Source organism: Podarcis pityusensis (genome assembly GCF_964106645.2).
Source record: "Podarcis pityusensis genome assembly, chromosome: 6".
NCBI classification, from domain to species: Eukaryota; Metazoa; Chordata; class Lepidosauria; order Squamata; family Lacertidae; genus Podarcis; species Podarcis pityusensis.
Window position 1 is genome coordinate 85,183,109 of NC_138030.1, and position 18,330 is coordinate 85,201,438.

Here is an 18,330-nt window from a genome sequence, read left to right on the forward strand (position 1 = left end):
TTATCACAGTCTTTTCTAAGGAAGGGAAGGGGAGGGCGGGGAGGGGCGGGAGAACCGGGCCTTGCACTTTTATCAGTGTCCCTGTAAACATGGGTGTCTTATTTAAAATGGCTGTGTTTACAGTTTCTTATTTTTAAGATGAAAAAGCCACACCCGTTTCATCATGGCTGGGAACTCCAGCAGAGTCCGGACAGTTTTATAACATCCGGCGGCAGCTCCTGGTTCTGTTCAGCTGCTCACAGCAGCCATGCCGTTCTCTTCAGGCGTAGGTGCAAAAGTTGAGGCATGGCAACTCGCTGGGACCTCCAACGTGGCCAAAGTGCTAAGGCAGCCATGCCAGGAACAGCGTTTGACAGCCAACGGAATGCTTTGTAAGGGTCATTCTGATGCTTTGTCAAATAATTCAGCACAAGGTTCCTGGGTTTATTTTATTTTGGGGTTGGGGGTTGGGGTGTAGGACGATTTTCTCATTTTCCAACTCTCAGTCCTGGTGGCTTGATTTTTCCGGGGGGGGGGTTGCCAGAGGGGTTCAGGGTGAGGAGAGCGGCCTGATGGGGCTACAAGCGGAAGCTGCAACCCTAAGAATGATGCAGGTTCATTTTTATTCTAGCAGCAGCAGCGGCGGCAGCTGAATTTAAAACAGGGCTGCTTTTGTATAAACCACACAGTCTTTCTCTAGGCGAGAGCAGGAGCCGGTCCCTCTGTGCAGGTCAGAGGAGCAGCAGTCAGATCCAGCAGAGGATGGGCAGCAGTCGGATCCAAGCACCATGAAAACGCTACCAAGAATGGAGGCCCCAACCAAGCCAAAATAAGGTCTTGCAGTGTCTCTGTCCCGCTTTGAAGCTGCTAGCAGCAAATAAGGCTGACATCCAAGCAGGGGCGTGTCCCAGTGATCCTTTCTCCTATTTCCACACAAAGCTCTGGCTTCTCCTGGGCAGCCTCGCAGTGTCTGGGGGCAGCTGCTCCCATTGCATGTGTCATGCGCTCTGTGCCGTACACCTCTCTGCCCCCTTCAGCCACTTGCCCCATTCGCTGCACAGGTGAAGGGGTCCCATTTGGTAGCCTGCTGCCATAGCCCAAGCGGTCAAGTTCCAAATTGTGCTGAGGTTGCCACCAGCCCGTGTTTTCATTGTACATTTTGATACCTCGGCCTGGGTGTCAGAACAGAATACATCAGTTCCCTTATGCAAACCAACAATGGGATGCCTCTCTGAGGAGGTGGGCCTTGGTGCAAAAGGAAGGGGGCTGGCAAACCCCATGGGCTGCCATTTCTTCCTCTAACCCCCCGCCAAAACCGGGCAAGCAACACCCAGCCATTGTGTTCCATGCCTCCATGCGGATGGCAGAGGAGGAGGAGGAGCCCGAGGCTCAGCGGCAGAGGAAAGGTTTGAGCTTTCTGACCCATAGAATTGTCGCTCCGCCAAGTAATGGCGGGGAGAGATATGAGGAGATGGAAACAGAGGGTGAGCAGAGACGGGGTGTGTCTGGGAAAATGTGGGTGACTCAAGGAAGTCTGCGCTGTGGAGTTTTGCTTTGCAAGGTGTTGTGTCTGGGAGCAGCAGCCTCTTGGGCCCTAAAACCCTCCCCTGCCCCCAGGGGGGCCTTCTTTGCATATTCACCACTCCTACGAAGCCGCTACTCTCAGGCCATAACAGCAGGGTGTGTGTTTTGGAGTCATCCAGCTGCAGCCATCCCGAAAAGGAAGTAAGAAAGATGCTGAGCTCACCCAACAAGAGGGTACTCTCAGATAATGTTGTCACTTGCCTGGGGAGTGACACAATTCCCAGGGAAAGTTTGGCCCCTGGACAGGACTCTGTTTTTATTTTGTTTGAAGACGGTTCTGTTTTTATGTAATAAAGGGTTCTGGACACCCAGCGGGCAGCTGCTTTCACTATCTGTGTGTCTTATTTGCCAACCCTTCAATTTCATCCCTGCTCTTCTCCAGAAGTCTGCACAACATCTGCAAAAACCTGTACAGGAAGTCCATCTCTGTAGGATCCTCCTCCCGGTCTTTCTCAGGAGACCAACTACTCAGTTTCATGCAGCCAAGTTATGGCAGAGAACCCCTCCAGCTGATATTCTTCCCCAAACCTATCCTACTACCTTGCAGCCCCCGTTGCAGAACTAGGACCAGCTGATTTTGTACCTCTGCATGCAGGAAGGTAAGGTTAAGGAGAAAAGGAGCCCACTTCCTAAGAGCGGACTGGCACATCCCCAGGCAGTCTGCCAGGAAGGCTGACAGCCGCTCTTGCTGTCACCTGATGGGTTTTCACTTTTGTGACTGGACATGGATCCTTATTTTTGTGGGAATGTTCAGGGATGCAGGAGAGGATATATTGTCTAATTATATCCTTATCCAACTTGTGTTAACAAGTTTCCAAAATATCAGCAGAGTAAAACATTCCCCTTTATTTAAGTTTGCAATGGCAGCGTTGGCTCAGGCTCACTTAAGCCTCTATAATAACTATACTGGTAAAAAGGTAAAGGTACCCCTGCCCGTACGGGCCAGTCTTGACAGACTCTAGGGTTGTGCGCTCATCTCACTCTATAGGCCGGGAGCCAGCGCTGTCCGCAGACACTTCCGGGTCACGTGGCCAGCGTGACGAAGCTGCTCTGGCGAGCCAGCACCAGCACCGCACACGGAAATGCCGTTTACCTTCCCGCTATAAAGCGGTACCTATTTATCTACTTGCACTTAAGGGTGCTTTCGAACTGCTAGGTGGGCAGGAGCTGGGACCGAACGACGGGAGCACACCCCGCCGCGGGGATTCGAACCGCCGACCATGTGATCGGCAAGTCCTAGGCACTGAGGTTTTACCCACAGCGCCACCCGCCTCCAACTATACTGGTAATTTCCCCTTATTCCCTCATAAAATACAAGAGACGACACAGTCTTTTACAAAAGTATAAAAAGAGTTTACTTACACTCTGTTAACAGTCAGATCCCAGAAGGCAGACTTAAGCTTAGTGAAGTAATATACATTTTGTTGTCTATCTTATAAGAAGATAGTCCCTTTGTCCTCTCTTGGCTGGGAGCCAAGAGGGCATCTTTCACTCAGGAGATGTTGTTCCTTCGATGCATGTGGTGAAAGAGAGAGAGATGGCTGCCCTGTCCTGTGGTTTTATCATTACCTGCACAGGTGAGGCCACACCCACCTCCAGTCACATGCGGAGGAAGTCCAGTCAAAGGTAACTATAGGGTTCTGGCGTTCATCTCGCTTTCAGGCCGAGGGAGCCGGCATTTGTCCATAGACAGCTTTCCGGGTCATGGAGCCAGCAGGACTAAACCACTTCTGGTGCAACGGGACACTGTGACGGAAACCAGAGCGCACGGAAACACTGTTTACCTTCCCACCACAGCGGTACCTATTTATCTACTTGCACTGGTTTGCTTTTGAACTGCTAGGTTGACAGGAGCTGGGACAAACAACGGGAGCTCACTCAGTCACAGGGATTCGATCCACCGACCTTCTGATAGGCAAACCCAGTGGTTTAGACCACAGTGCCATCCACTTCATATCTCCCCCCGGTCCAGGGGCAGCCCATCCCATTTCACCTCCTGAGGTGAAAGGGGAAGGTAATGGCTAGCCCCTCCACCAAAGCCTCTCTCACCAGGGCATCTGGTAAAATGTCCCGGAGCACTCCCTGATATGACCGGAAACTGCTGCCGCTGTGCAACCCCAGCAGCAATGAGTGGGGCATCCACAGGGGCACTGCCCCACAGGATTCCCTCGCCCAAAGTGGCTGCTTCAGTCTGCCTTGGGGGCAGCCTGGCTCTGGCCCCAAGGCCAACTCTTCTGGCTCAGGAAGGGGAAGAGAGCAGGTGCCCTGAGCCTATGGAAGTGCTCCAACAGGGTCTTCACTAAAGCCATTTAGGAGGCATGTAAGGTCAAGGTAAAGGATCCCCGGACAGTTAAGTCCAGTCAAAGGCGACTATGGAGTTGTGGTGCTCATCTCGCTTTCAGGCCGAGGGAGCTGGCGTTTGTCCACAGACAGCTGTCCGGGTCATGTGGCCAGCAGGACTAAACCGCTTCTGGTGCACGGAAACCAGAGCGCATGGAAACGCCGTTTCCCTTCCTGCCGCAGCGGTACCTATTTATCTACTTGCACTGGTGTGCTTTTGAACTGCTAGGTTGGCAGAAGCTGGGACAGAGCAACGGAAGCTCACCCCATCTTGGGGTTTTGAACCGCCAACCTTCTAATCGGCAAGCCCAAGAGGCTCAGTGGTTTAGACTATGGTTACCAGATTTTTTTCAATGAATCCAGGGACACTTTTAAAAAAAAAAGCTGAGTAGCAACAGGGAGTCAGTAGTTGGGGTGATGAGGCAAAAGGCCCAGGGCCCAAGCACACATGCATATTGTATAAAGGTGCAAAGCCCTTCTTTCGCACCCTGTGAAACATAAATGCACAGAGTTTTTAAAAAACTGGGCAACGGCAGCCCGGCCGCAATCCTGAGCCTCCCCCGATCAGTCAAAACAAGGGGGGAAGGGGGCAGGAGATCTGTACCGCTGGACATCCCCGGTTCCCCTTTGGCAACGGCAGTCAGCAGCCCGGAGCCTGCCTGGTAGCGCAGTGGGCTCTGGCTGGCTTCAGGAGCTGCTCGCCACTCGCTGCCGTGGCACCCGCCATTTTTCCTCACTGGAAGTCCCCATATGATGTGTTGCCCACAAGACACATCATATGGGAACTTCCATCGAGGAAAAATGGTGGGCGCCACAGCAGCAAGCAGCTCCTGAAGCCAGCCAGAGCCCACTGCACTACCAGGCAGGTGGCTGACTGCCGCTGCCGCCTCTGCCACGTTTCCCAGGGACAGATTTGCAAATCCAGGGACTGTCCCCGGGAACCCTCGTCCCTTTTAGCAGGCATGTGCAGGGTGTCTCCTACAGGACTTGGCCAGGAAGTTTAGAGCTGTGCCAGAACATTGCCCTTAATTTGGCAGCCCCTTTTAAGTAGCAACATCAGGGACCCTTGAGCCAGTTTTCCCAGATGGGGCTTCCTTGGAGGGCTACAGTGGTAGTGTGATGGCCTGGGAATCCGATTCAGAGGCGGAACCGGAGGAATCCCAGCCTACACAGGAGTCCCTGCCTCCAGGGCCGGCTGAACTGGGGCAGGGCCTTGATTCTGAAGCGCCTGCACCTGTGCCGGATCCTCAGGAGCAGACACCAGGTGAATCCACTCTAGCTCCGGAGGTGGTTGAGGACTCAGTGCCTACAGGTGAGTCTCCCCCTGGGTCCAGTAACCCTTCAGCCTCTCCTGAACTGCAGAGGCTCAGGGCAGAGAGGCGAAGGGAACTGGTTTCTCCCAGGAGGAGTGCTCGCCTTAAGGCCAGGAGAGGCGGGTCTCCTGGGGGCCGGGACCACCCCTGGCCTCAGAGAAGATAAAGGCCAGTCAGCCCGGTCCCAGGTTGCGGGAGCAACGTCGTTGAGTACCTGCTCTTGCCCGGACCCAGACCTGACCTTCCAGTGATCCTGTCCCCACCCGGCTTCCTGCTTCGGACCTCGCCTCGCTCCTTGTGAACTGTTTCCAGACCAGTGACCCAGGACCAGACTTTGACTACGCCAACGGTAACCTTCCCCCCGGGACCAGCACAGGTAGCAACATTGCCTGCCTTCCCCTGGCTTGCTTCCCCTGGCTTGCCCAGCATGCAGAGGTACAAAGGAACCAAGATGAAGGCAAGCTCCAGGGAGGACTCCAGGGGGCTGCCCCAAATTCAATGGATACTGCAGCTCACCTCTTAGCTAGGTGCTTTGGCTGTGGCTCTTCCCCTCCCCTGCCCCAGGTACAGAGTGTCAGCTTTTAATGGCTGTATGACAGTCAGTGATTCAGTCCCAGACTCGGAGCATCATGCTAAGCTTTCTGCACGCTCGGCATGGTCTAAGCCGTTAGAAAAGATGCTGCCGCCGAAGGGAGCAGTGGGGCAGGCATGGAGAGGGAGGAATCCTTTGGATGAAAGCCAGAAGGAAGGGGAGATGACCTATTTTCTTCCAAAGAATAAGCAATCCATTCGGAAGTGATGCTATGTGGTTCCTTGGCAGCAAATCCTTTCAAAGGACGAGGCTTATACTAAAGTAGGGAAGAGATCTCAGAGTCACAGTGGGAGGAGAAGAATTTTTTTGTGGGGGGAGCAGGGTGAGGAGTAACCGAAAGAGGCAGCTAAAAACAGCCACCAGCATGACTCGATGGAGGCTCCCTCCCCCATCATTTTAGGGACCATTCTCTGTCCCTCCCTCTTATTTAGATGCTAATACTCAAGTTCCTGGTTGAACCAATCCTGCAACTTATAGCAGGCAGCTTAATGCAACCACTGGCTCAGCCTGTGAAAAGGGCGAATGTCTTGTTAAGAGATCGTGGCACTGGCAGTCTTGTTTTGGATCCCTTTGGATCCCTTTCCCACCGATCTTTTAGCATTGTGGGAATGTTCCGGGAGGCAGGAGAGGATATATTGTTTAATGATATCCTTCCTAACTTGCATTAGCAAGCTCTATATCGTAGCAGAGTTTAAACATTCCCCTTTAAATGCACAGCGGTTTGCTTGTTGAAGGCTTATCTGAGCCTCTCTATATAAGATTCCTGGTAAGATCCCTTCTGGCAGATGACCTGGTTTTGACTTTGCAGGAGCCAGAGTCTAGTACGAAAAGAGTATTACAACTGATTAATGATTTTGGTCGGGTGGCTGGATTTAAATTAAATAAACAGAAAACTAAGGTTTTGGGGAAAAATTTGACAGATACAGAGTCAGAACGGTTTCAGAAAGAGACAGAACTTAATGTGGTTAAAAAAGTAAAATACCTAGGGGTAAACATAACAGCAAAAAATCTAAGTCTTTTTAAGGATAATTATGAAAAATGCTGGGCAGAAATTAAGAGAGACTTAGATAGTTGGTCAAAATTGAAACTTTCTTTGTTGGGCCGAATTGCTGCTATCAAGATGAATGTATTGCCAAAGATGTTGTTTTTGTTCCAAACACTTCAGGTTTTGGACAAGACGGAGTGCTTTCAGAAGTGGCAGAGAGATATTTTTAAGTTTGTCTGGCAGGGCAAAAAGCCCAGAATTAAGTTTAAGATATTAACTGATGCGAAAGAAAGAGGGGGCTTTGCCCTGCCAGATCTAAAGTTGTATTATGAGGCCGCAGCGTTCTGCTGGCTAAAAGACTGGCTACTTCTTGAAGACACTGACGTGTTGGATTTGGAAGGGTTTAACAATGCTTTTGGATGGCATGCATATTTATGGTATGACAAGGTTAAAGCAAATAAGGCCTTTAAGAACCATATTGTCAGAAAATCACTGTTTAATGTCTGGTTAAAATATAAAGACTTGCTGGAAAATAAAACTCCAAGGTGGCTTTCACCTTTGGAAGCTAAGGCCCGAAAAAGACCCAATATGGAGGCTAAATGGCCTAAATATTGGGAAATACTAGAAAAAAATGGAGACAATTGGAAACTGCAGAGTTTGGAGAAAATGAAGGATAAAGTGCGAGACTGGTTACATTACGCTCAGATTAAAGAAGTCTTTAAAAATGATAAGAAATTAGGGTTCCAGGTGGAGAAATCGAAACTAGAAACAGAATTGTTAGAACCAAAGACTAAGGTACTTTCAAGGATGTATAACTTGCTGTTAAAATGGAATACACAAGAAGAAATGGTCAAATCGGCTATGATAAGGTGGGCACAGGACATTGGGTATAATATTATGTTTGAGGACTGGGAAAGGTTGTGGAGTACCGGATTGAAATTTACTGCATGCAATGCTTTGAAAGAAAATGTAATGAAAATGATATATAGATGGTATATGACCCCAGTCAAACTTGCAAAAATTTACCACCTGTCTGATAATAAGTGTTGGAAATGTAAAGAGTGTGAAGGAACACTTTTCCACTTCTGGTGGACTTGCCCTAAAGTGAAGGCGTTCTGGGAAATGATTTATAATGAATTGAAAAAGGTATTTAAGTATACCTTCACCAAGAAACGAGAGGCCTTTCTTTTGGGTATTGTCGGCCAAGGGGTGGTAAAGAAGGACCGGACATTTTTTATGTATGCAACAACAGCAGCAAGGATACTTCTCGCAAAGCACTGGAAAACTCAAGATCTACCCACACTGGAAGAATGGCAGATGCAACTGATAGACTATATGGAACTGGCCGAGATGACTGGCAGAATTCGTGACCTGGGAGAAGAGAAGATGGAGGAGGATTGGAAGAAATTTAAGAATTACTTACAAAAGTATTGTAATTTGAGTGAATGTTAAGCAGGATGCTAGTTCATAAATAATCGAGCACCACTAACCTAGATGATTTAAGAAAATAAGTGAGATTGAGAAAATATAATTTTTTTTGAGAATTATAAGATTATAAAGACATAAATGAGATATAAGAATGCAAATAAGATAATAAATTGCTGGTAAAAAGTTATAATGATGAAAGTGGGAGCGGGAGATGTGAGGAAGTCCAAAGAAAATGTGAAATTATGTTAAGATTTGTTATACTGTTTATTATGTTCACTTTTATTGTAAACCCCAATAAAAATTTTTTTTAAAAAAAAAAAAAAAAAAAGATCCCTTCTGGTCCCTCTTAAAAAGAACAGACACGACAATCTTATTAAAGTCTATATAAAAGCAATTTACTCACATTCATTCAGTTCACAGCTGGATCCCTGAAGGCAGACTTAGGTTACAAAAGTATATATACATGTGGAACTATCCCATAAGGGAGTTAGTCCCAAGTGACTGCCGACAGTCACTTCTGCTAACATGTGGAAAAACAAAATGGAGGAGAAGAAGCAAAAGAAGAACGTGTACTCCCCTACCCAGATTAGACCACACCCACATCTAGTCACATGCAGAGGAAGTTTGTCCCCGCTCAGGAGGAAACAGGAAGTTTTCTCCTGGCTGGTACAAAGCATCCCCTATCATGACCACTCTAGGAATGTTGTACTACTACTAATAATAATAATAATAATAATAATTTATTATTTATACCCCGCCCATCTGGCTGGGCTTCCCCGGCCACTCTGGGCGGCTTCCAAAAGAATATTAAAATACTATAATACATCAAACATTAAAAGCTTCCCGAAACAGGGCTGCCTTCAGATGTCTTCTAAAAGCCTGGTAGTTGTTGTTCTCTTTTACATCTGGTGGGAGGGTGTTCCACAGGGAGGCCGCCACTACCGAGAAGGCCCTCTGCCTGGTTCCCTGTAACTTGGCTTCTCGCAGTGAGGGAACCACCAGAAGGCCCTCAGCACTGGACCTCGGTGTCCGGGCAGAACGATGGAGGTGGAGACGCTCCTTCAGATATACTGGACCAAGGCCGTTTAGGGCTTTAAAGGTCAGCACCAACACTTTGAATTGTGCTCGGAAACGTACTGGGAGCCAATGTAGGTCTTTCAAGACCGGTGTTATGTGGTCTCTGCGGCCGCTCCCAGTCACCAGTCTAGCTGCCGCGTTCTGGATTAGTTGTAGTTTCCAGGTCACCTTCAAAGGTAGCCCCATGTAGAGTGCATTGCAGTAATCCAAGCAGGAGATAACCAGAGCATGCACCACTCTGGCGAGACAGTCTGTGGGCAGGTAGGGTCTCAGCCTGCGTACCAGATGGAGCTGGCAAACAGCTGCCCTGGACACAGATTTGACCTGCGCCTCCATGGACAGCTGTGAGTCCAAAATGACTCCCAGGCTGCGCACCTGGTCCTTCAGGGGCACAGTTACCCCATTCAGGACTTGATTGCTATGTGTTTCACATCCCACAAGCGTGGGGTTCACCTTGATTACAGCTGCCCTTTCTACAAATCTGTGGTGCAACCACACTTGGATCTTGTGTTGAGCTCTGGGCAGGCTTGTCTCCAAAGGGAAAAGGTCCAGGAGGAGGCTACTGAATGACAGGGCTGCCAAAGCAGGGACCGCTTAGGGGAGAGGGCAGCTTAGCAATGATGGAGGTTTATAAAATTATGCATGGCATGGAGGAAGCAGGTTCTTTTTTCTCCCTCTCATAGTACTAGAACTGAACTGGGAAGAGGGAAACTTCTTATGCCACCTTCAGCTCCTTGCATGGGACATGGGTAGCGCTGTGGTCCAAACCACTGAGCCTCTTGGGCTTGCCAATCAGAAGGTCAGCGGTTTGAATCCCCACGACAAGGTGCCCCAGCTCCTACCAACCTATCAGTTTGAAAGCACAACAGTGCAAGTAGATAAATAGGTACCGCTGTGGCGGGAAGGTAAACGGTGTTTCCATACACTCTGGTTTCCGTCACGGTGTTCCGTTGTGCCAGAAGTGGTTTAGTCCTGCTGGCACAAGACCTGGAAAGCTGTCTGTGGACAAATGCCAGCTCCCTCGGCCTGAAAGCGAGATGAGCACCGCAACCCCATAGTCACCTTTGGCTGGACTTAACCGTCCAGGGATCCTTTACCTATTACCTTTATCTTGGAGGAAAAGGTAGATTGGGGGCTGAAGTGAAAATGGTCACCAGGGAGGGCCGGCTCGCTCATGAGACAGACTGAAGCAGCTACTTTGGGCGGCGAATCCTGTGGACAGTTCCCCGAAGGCGCCTCCCTTGGGCGCACGGCTGCAGCAGCTTGTAGCTGGATCTTGTGGAACTCTGCTGGAATCCACTGCAGCTGCAGGACCCTGGCAGGCAAGGCTTCCAGGATGGGGGAAGGAGCAGTGTCTCGGGGGGGGGCCTTCCTATTTTGCCAGGCTGCCCCTGCCAGTAGGTGATGTACTGAGGGATGCTTCAGTGACAACTCGGGCGAGGTGTGTGGAGGTGCAGTCTCATCACTGAAACTGTTTTGGATGCTTATCGCGGCAGCAGCTGTTCTTTCCTTCCCTTCTTAGGAGCCCCGCTGGACCTGACAAAAGGCTTATTTAATGCAATATCCTCTTTCCCCTAGAGACCAACCATATGCATCTGGAAAGGGGGGCAAAAGCTCCCTCCCTCCCCACGATTCCCCAAATCTGCCACCAACGGGCTGCCTCTGTGCCTGAAGGCAGTACAAGCGCTGCTGGGATTAGTCGCCATTTGTGGTCTTCTACTCCATAATTCTGTCTGTGGAAAGAATATTATAATTAATTATACCGCCCTATACCCAGAGGGTCTCAGGGCTGCTCACAGAACAAGATCAACATAAAACACCACAACAAATACAGTGGTACCTCGGGTTACATACGCTTCAGGTTACACACGCTTCAGGTTACAGACTCTGCTAACCCATAAATATTACCTCGGGTTAAGAACTTTGCTTCAGGATGAGAACAGAAATCGTGCTCTGGCGGCGCGGCAGCAGCAGGAGGCCCCATTAGCTAAAGTGGTGCTTCAGGTTAAGAACAGTTTCAGGTTAAGAACAGACCTCCGGAACGAATTAAGTATTTAACCTGAGGTACCACTGTAATCAAAACGGAAACAACAACCCAAAAACACTGGCCCCCCTCCCCGCCAAAAGAGTCACATTTTAAAAGGGTATGGGATGTTGATCAGGTCAACCAAAGGCCTGGTCAAAAAGAACCATTTTTGCCTGGTGCCGAAGGGTGTATAATGAAGGCGTCAGGCAAACTTCCCTGGGGAGAGCATTCCACAGATGGGGAGCCACTGCCAAGAAGGCCCCGTTCTCGTGTTGCCACCCTCCGGACCTCTCGAGGAGGAGGCACACGAAGGAGGGCCTCAGAAGATGATCTCAGGGTCCAGGTAGGTACATATGGAAAGAGGCGGTCCTTGAGGTGTTGCGGTCCTGAGCCATTTAAGGCTTGATAGCTCAAAGCCAGCAATTTGAACTTGGCCTGGAAACAAAGCTAGGAGAAGGAGGTGTTGGAAGCTGAAGAAGCAACAGTGTTTAGTGAGCAGGAAGCAGATGGGGCAGAGGGCAGTCCAGACTCAGAGGCAGGAGAGGAGGGGGACCAGGAGACAGAAATCAGCCAGGCTGCTGAAGAATCCAGGGAGTCTTCCCATCCTGCTGCGACCAACTCCCTTGCTCCTGGTCTCCCAGAACATGCAGATAAATGTAGAGGACAAAACATAGGAGCCTTAGGCTGCTGGGGAAGGAGCCTTAGAGAGCAGTGAAAAGGTGAGGACCTTCAGTCCTTGCAACAGCTTCAATGGGGCAAGACCTACTGGGAAGACTGGCTGTGATCACCAGGCATGAGCTGTTTTGGTGTGGGGGTGTTTTGAAGAAAAAATTCACTGCTGATCTGCACCAGACTCCAGCTGCTGACACTCTCTCAAGGCATGAGAAGGCTAGGAATGTCCCACAAAAAAAAAATTAAGTGCAGCTTAAATTCGCGACCTTATAATAATAGTAATAATTTATTATTTATACCCTGCCTATCTGGCTGGGCTTCCCTGGCTACTCTGAGCGGCTTCCAACAGAATATTAAAATACAGTAATCCATCAGACATTAAAAGCTTCCCTAAACAGGGCTGCCTTCAGATGTCTTCTAAGAGTCTAGTAGTTGTTGTTCTCTTTGACATCTGGTGGGAGGGCGTTCCACAGTGCGGGCGCCACTACCGAGAAGGCCCTCTGCCTGGTTCCCTGTAACTTGGCTTCTCGCAGCGAGAGAACCGCCAGAAGACCCTCAGAGGTGGACCTCAGTGTCCGGGCAGAACGATGGGGGTGGAGACGTTCCTTCAGGAATACTGGACTGAGGCCGTTTAGGGCTTTAAAGGTCAGCACCAACGCTTTGAATTGTGCTCAGAAACATACTGGGAGCCAGTGTAGGTCTTTCAAGACTGGTGTTATGTGGTCTCGACGTGACAATATTGTTGCTGAAACAGACATATGGTAAAACGGAACGGGTGTGACTGTGGAATATTAAGGGCACGGCTTATATTTGGGTATTGTCTTTTTTTCCTTTTACCCCCTTGAATTTTAAGGGTGCAGCTTATATTCTGGTACAGCTTATATTTGGGCCAATACGGTATGTTGTGATATTTTCTGTGAACTGACCTGAGACCTCCGGGTATAGGGCGGTATATAAAATATCATCATCACCACCACCATCATCATCATCTGCTCCCTCTTCTCCCTCTGACCACTCATCGTTGTCCCACCACCAATCCCCTGGCTCTGAGCCTTCTTCCCCTGGGGCTTCCTCTGGGAGTTCCCCAGCTTGTGCCTCCCAGCACTCCTCAGCATCCAGCCAGTCCAAGAAAGTGAATCTGGAAGCCTTAGGGCTTCATCTTGGTGTCACAGCTGGCTATAGCAAAATACATGCAAATTGCACAGAATCCAGCTTTTTGGGTGTACCTTTAAAGCACTGGTAAGGTAAAGCTAAAGGGACCCCTGACCATTAGGTCCAGTCGTGACTGACTCTGGGGTTGCGGTGCTCATCTCGCTTTATTGGCCGAGTACAGCCTCCGGGTCATGTGGCCAGCATGACTAAGCCGCTTCTGGCGAACCAGAGCAGCACACGGAAATGCCGTTTACCTTCCCGCCAGAGTGGTACCTATTTATCTACTTGCACTTTGATGTGCTTTCGTACTGCTAGGTTGGTTGGAGCAGACCGAGCAACGGGAGCTCACCCCGTCGTGGGGATTCGAACCGCCGACCTTCTGATCTGCAAGTCCTAGGCTCTGTGGTTTAACCCACAGTGCCACTCGCGTCCCTTGCTGTGGTGCTTTGCAGTAAATCAGGTGGTACAAGTTCAACCACCTGAAAAGCAGGGCCTTGAGACATTGCGGGTGGAAGGGGGGGGGAGAGAACCCTGCAAAACTTCTTCAGCCAGAGACCATGGAAACCCTGGCAAACCCAGATGTGTCCTGCTGGCACCATGGGCTCCTCAGCCCTGCCTCCCGGTCTCTGAAAAGCCTATGGATCTGTGCTATAAATAGCGTTGCTTGTTAGAGATCTGCGCTGCTCCCACACCTGCATTTTCATGTAAATTAATTCTTGAGGAGGAAACCGAAGCTCTCGGAGGAGTTTCCATGGCTACTGGTGCATGGAGGTCCAGTTGCACGCACTTAATGATCGTGCCTTCTCGCTGTTTATGGAAATAAAACAGATACCTCTGGAAAGCGTATTCTCAAAACGGCAGAAGGCAGAGTTCAGGGCAGAAGCACAACAGACAGATGAACTGTGAGAATTGCAGCCTGTGATCAGTTGCTCGGCTAGAGTAGCACATTAGTTAAATGCCCATCCCCCCACTTGGGAGCAGCCAAGAGTTTACGTTGGAGAGCATCCTTTGCAGCCACAGTCTCATCCCTTTTGGATAACGCTATGATTAATTGAAATTAAATTGAAATGCTTTGTTGTCACTTGTACGACTTGTATACAGTGAGATTACACGAGCACCCCCCACTCAGCTCTCTTAATCTTAATTCCCCTCATTTACTGACGCACACCCACCAAACCCAAAAGTCAGTTGCCCTGTTGTTATCTTTTCATTCAGCAGCCTAACAGCCCACGGACAGAAGCTGTTCTTTACCCTGTTGGTGCGACTAATCATCCTTCTATATCTTCTGCCTGAGGGCAGGAGATCAAGAAAGTGCTGGCCAGGGTGTGAATCATCCCTGAGAATTTTCCTCACTTTCCTGAGGCAACGTTCTTCCGCTATTCACGGGACAGCCCATAATATCTTGTACTGTATGCACCACCCTCTGTAGGCACTTCCTATCAGATGATGTCAAACCAGCGTACCACACCGTGATGCAGTATGAAAGGACACTTTCTATTGTAGACCGGTAGAAGGAGATCATCAAATGTTGATTGACATTGTTCTTTCACAATACTCTGAGGAGATGGAGTCTCTGTTGGGCTTTCTTAACCACCTGTGATGTATTGATCTTCCAAGTAAGGTCTTCACTGAGATAAACTCGTAATCACTGAGCAATCTGCCCGCACGCAATGAACCTGAAAGCTTTACCATTCCTAAACTGGAAAAATGTGAGTAGGGGGTTCAAGTGTAGAGATAAGAGATGCCCAGAACATCTGGCCCAGCTCCCAATGTTTTTTCATATGTGGTGGACATGTAAAAGGGTAAAAGAGTATTGGGAAATGATCCATGATGAATTGAAAAGCACGTTTAAAAGTAATTCAGTAATCCCCCCCCCCCCCAAAAAAACCCCAGAGTCCTTTTTGTTGGGGATAATTCAGACTGAAATTCCCAGGTATCAAAAAAAAGGTTATTTATGTACTCTGCAACTGCGGCTTGTGTTTTGTTACCCCCAAAATGGAAAATGAGTGAGGTCCCAACCAAAGAGGGTTGGCAACTTAAGTTGACAGAATATGCACAACTTGCAGGCTTAACATATAGAATAAGAAAAGAAGTACAGTGGTGCCTCGCAAGACGAAATTAATCCGTTTCGCGAGTCTCTTCGTCTTGCGGTTTTTTCGTCTTGCGAAGCACGGCTATTAGCGGCTTAGCAGCTATTAACGGCTTAACGGCTTAGCGGCTTAGCGGCTATTAACGGCTTAGCGGCTTTAAGAAAAAGGAAACAAACTCGCAAGAACTCGCAAGACGTTTCGTCTTGCGAAGCAAGCCCATAGGGAAATTCGTCTTGCGGAACGACTCAAAAAACGCAAAACCCTTTCGTCTAGCGAGTTTTTCGTCTTGCGAGGCATTCGTCTTGCGGGGCACCACTGTACATTTAAAGAGGATTGGAAAAAGTTTATTGAATATATTGAATTGTGTACAGCTGAAAACACTGGCAGCGTTAAGATAAATTCAAAAATGAAAATAATTTTTGATGAATGCAATAACGGAAAACTGATCGGTATAGTTTTCGAAAAATATGCAGGGATTTATGATATGTAAAATGAACCATGGAAAGAGAAGAAGCAAAGTCACTGATATCTTAAGGATGTAAAATTATTTTAAATTGTTACGCAGATATTTTTTTTTTTTAAATCATTTAAAAAAAAGAACATTCCAGATTCCAGCCTCTGTTGCAGATCTTACTAGTAACCATGACCATAATCATAGTTGTCATATAATATGGCTAAAAAAGACAATGATTGTCCAAAGAGGATCTGAGCTTAAAAAAAGCAGAAAAACTACAGAACCAGATGCTGACAAAAGACCAAAATTTAACAGCTGCCGTTTTTCAGTGGCACAGAAATGGGGTGTGACAGAATGGTTTCCTCTTTGTCTGTTGCTGCCCCATTGTGAGATGTCCTTAATGCATCCAATATTATTACTTATCTTGGAGTTATCATTGTCCGATTCACTCCAAAGCGGCGCCAAACTGTGGGAAAAGGGCCCCCCGCAACATTTGGAAGTGAAAATAGATACATAAAAGTCAGTGCTTTATATGATTCAGCCACATGGTGGAGCAATACACAAAGATTAAAGAAGCCATGATAGCAGGCTCTGAAAAGATGGGATTGTTTGTGTTTTCAGAGACATGGCCATGAGGCTTGGAGTTAATGACAGTCATGTTGACACCATGAACTGAAGGGTCCCGGTGTTACTCTGACTCTCGGCCACAAGGAATGTGCAGCAGCAGAAAAATGCTAACGCTGTTCTAGGCTGCACCAACGGAAGTCCAGGGTCCTGATCGAGGGAAGTCATAGTCCAGCTCTCTCCTGCCTTGGTCAGACCACACCTGGAGTCCTGTGTCCAGTTCTGGGCACCACCATTTAAGAAGGATGTTGACAAGCTGGAACGTGTGCAGAGGAGGGCGACCAAGATGATCAAGGGTCTGGAAACTAAGCCTTATGAGGAACGCTTGAAGGAGCTGGGTATGTTTAGCCTGGAAAAGAGGAGACCGAGAGGAGATCTGATAGCCATCTTCAAATATCTTAAGGGCTGTCACGCGGAAGAGGGAACAAGCTTTTTTCCTGCTGCTCTGGAGGGTAGGACTCGAACCCATGGCTTCAAGTTACAAGAAAGGAGATTCCCACGAAACATTCGGAAAAACTTTCTGCCAGTAAGAGCTGTTTGGCAGTGGAACAGACTCCCACAGACTCCATGGACTCTTCTTCCATGGAGGTTTTTAAGCAGAGCTTGGATGGTCATCTGCCATGGATGCTTTCGCTGAGATTCTTGCATTGCAGGGGGTTAGACTAGATGACCCCTGGGTCCCTTCCAACGCTCAGATTCTCTGATTCTATGAAAATGATCTGGATTAATGACAGCCACCCACCAGTTTCATATTCAAAACTGTTTCCCACCCCGTTATTACTATATATAAAGAATACATTAAAGTAGACAAAAAACAACTTACAAAAAGGATCAATAAACGTGTCACCTTTATTATATAAACCTTTATCATAATCACGTCAGATTTTCTTTTGTGAATGAAATAAAATGGTTTCAATCTGTTTTTAATAACCAACAATCAAACGAAGAGCTTGGGGAGCATTCAGTGCTTTTTTTCTTTAAAAATGTTTAGGGGTACTCTCATTTTGACTTGAGGAAATCACCACTTTACAGTTCAAATTGAGGAAAATAAAAACAGTAAATAGACAAAAGTACAAAGAACATGCGTTACCTCATATTACACAACACCGTTGTCCCATCTTTTGTTTTTACAGAGTCCTCATTAACTTTACACTTCTTTTCTGGCTGTGTTGATGAAAAATAGTTTGTAATTTTCCTACTCATATTAAAATACTGTCCCTCAATGAGGCCAAACTTTCATCGCTAAAACACCACACATCCCCATTCCACACATTAAATGCTCGCTTCCGTCTAAGACTCAGGAAACACCGGGAATGGAAATGAGGGGCAGCTTTGGAACTGACGATTCACCGTACTAGAGAAGAAACGAAGAAATTCTAAAATCTTTGTTTCTTCTCCTGTTAGATTCACAAAATGTTTAGGGGTATATGTACCCCTGCATCCCCCCCCAGAAAAAAGCACTGGGTAAATTTAAACAAGGCTTAGATCAACTCCCCAGATGTTCAGTGTCCAGGGGTTCAGTGCCTGGCACCCACAAACTCATGGCAAAGGGGAGTCTGGTACCCACAAACTCATGACATTTCAATTCCTTGCAACCTAAGGAAAGCTGTTTATTGGCAGAACACACTGGGCAGAAACTGAAAGAAACAGGGGGATGAGGAGGTTTAAGGGTGAAGTCCTGCTCCTGTCCATCATAATACTGGACAGATTACTACAGGGTGTTGAGAAGGATTATTTTTAACTATTAAGTGAGAAACAGCATCCATAGTCTAGCCCAGAAGGGTTGTCCCTTGGTGACGCCGCCATGTTGAAAAGTGTGTGTGTTTGCAAGGTGTTTCTTTTTTCTCCCTTTTTTAATTTTAAATATTTTTATTAAGTACAAATTAGAAAACATACATATTTACAACAAAAGAAAATACAAAAGAAAAAGAAAATACATATAACCAAGGGGGAAAAAATTAGAGAATATTTTGTCTCTTTTCATATTTACAGTTATTTATACCTCTATAAAATG

The 18,330-nt window shown here is 47.8% G+C and overlaps 1 long non-coding RNA gene across 1 annotated transcript; it reads right to left on the minus strand.

Moving 5' to 3' along the window:
• Positions 1-17,147: 17,147 nt before the first annotated feature.
• Positions 17,148-18,322, minus strand: LOC308480691. The gene is made up of 2 exons (XR_013988234.1): positions 17,880-18,322; positions 17,148-17,840 (listed from the first exon to the last, which is right to left on the minus strand). It is a non-coding gene; the product is annotated as an uncharacterized lncRNA (long non-coding RNA).
• Positions 18,323-18,330: the final 8 nt, after the last annotated feature.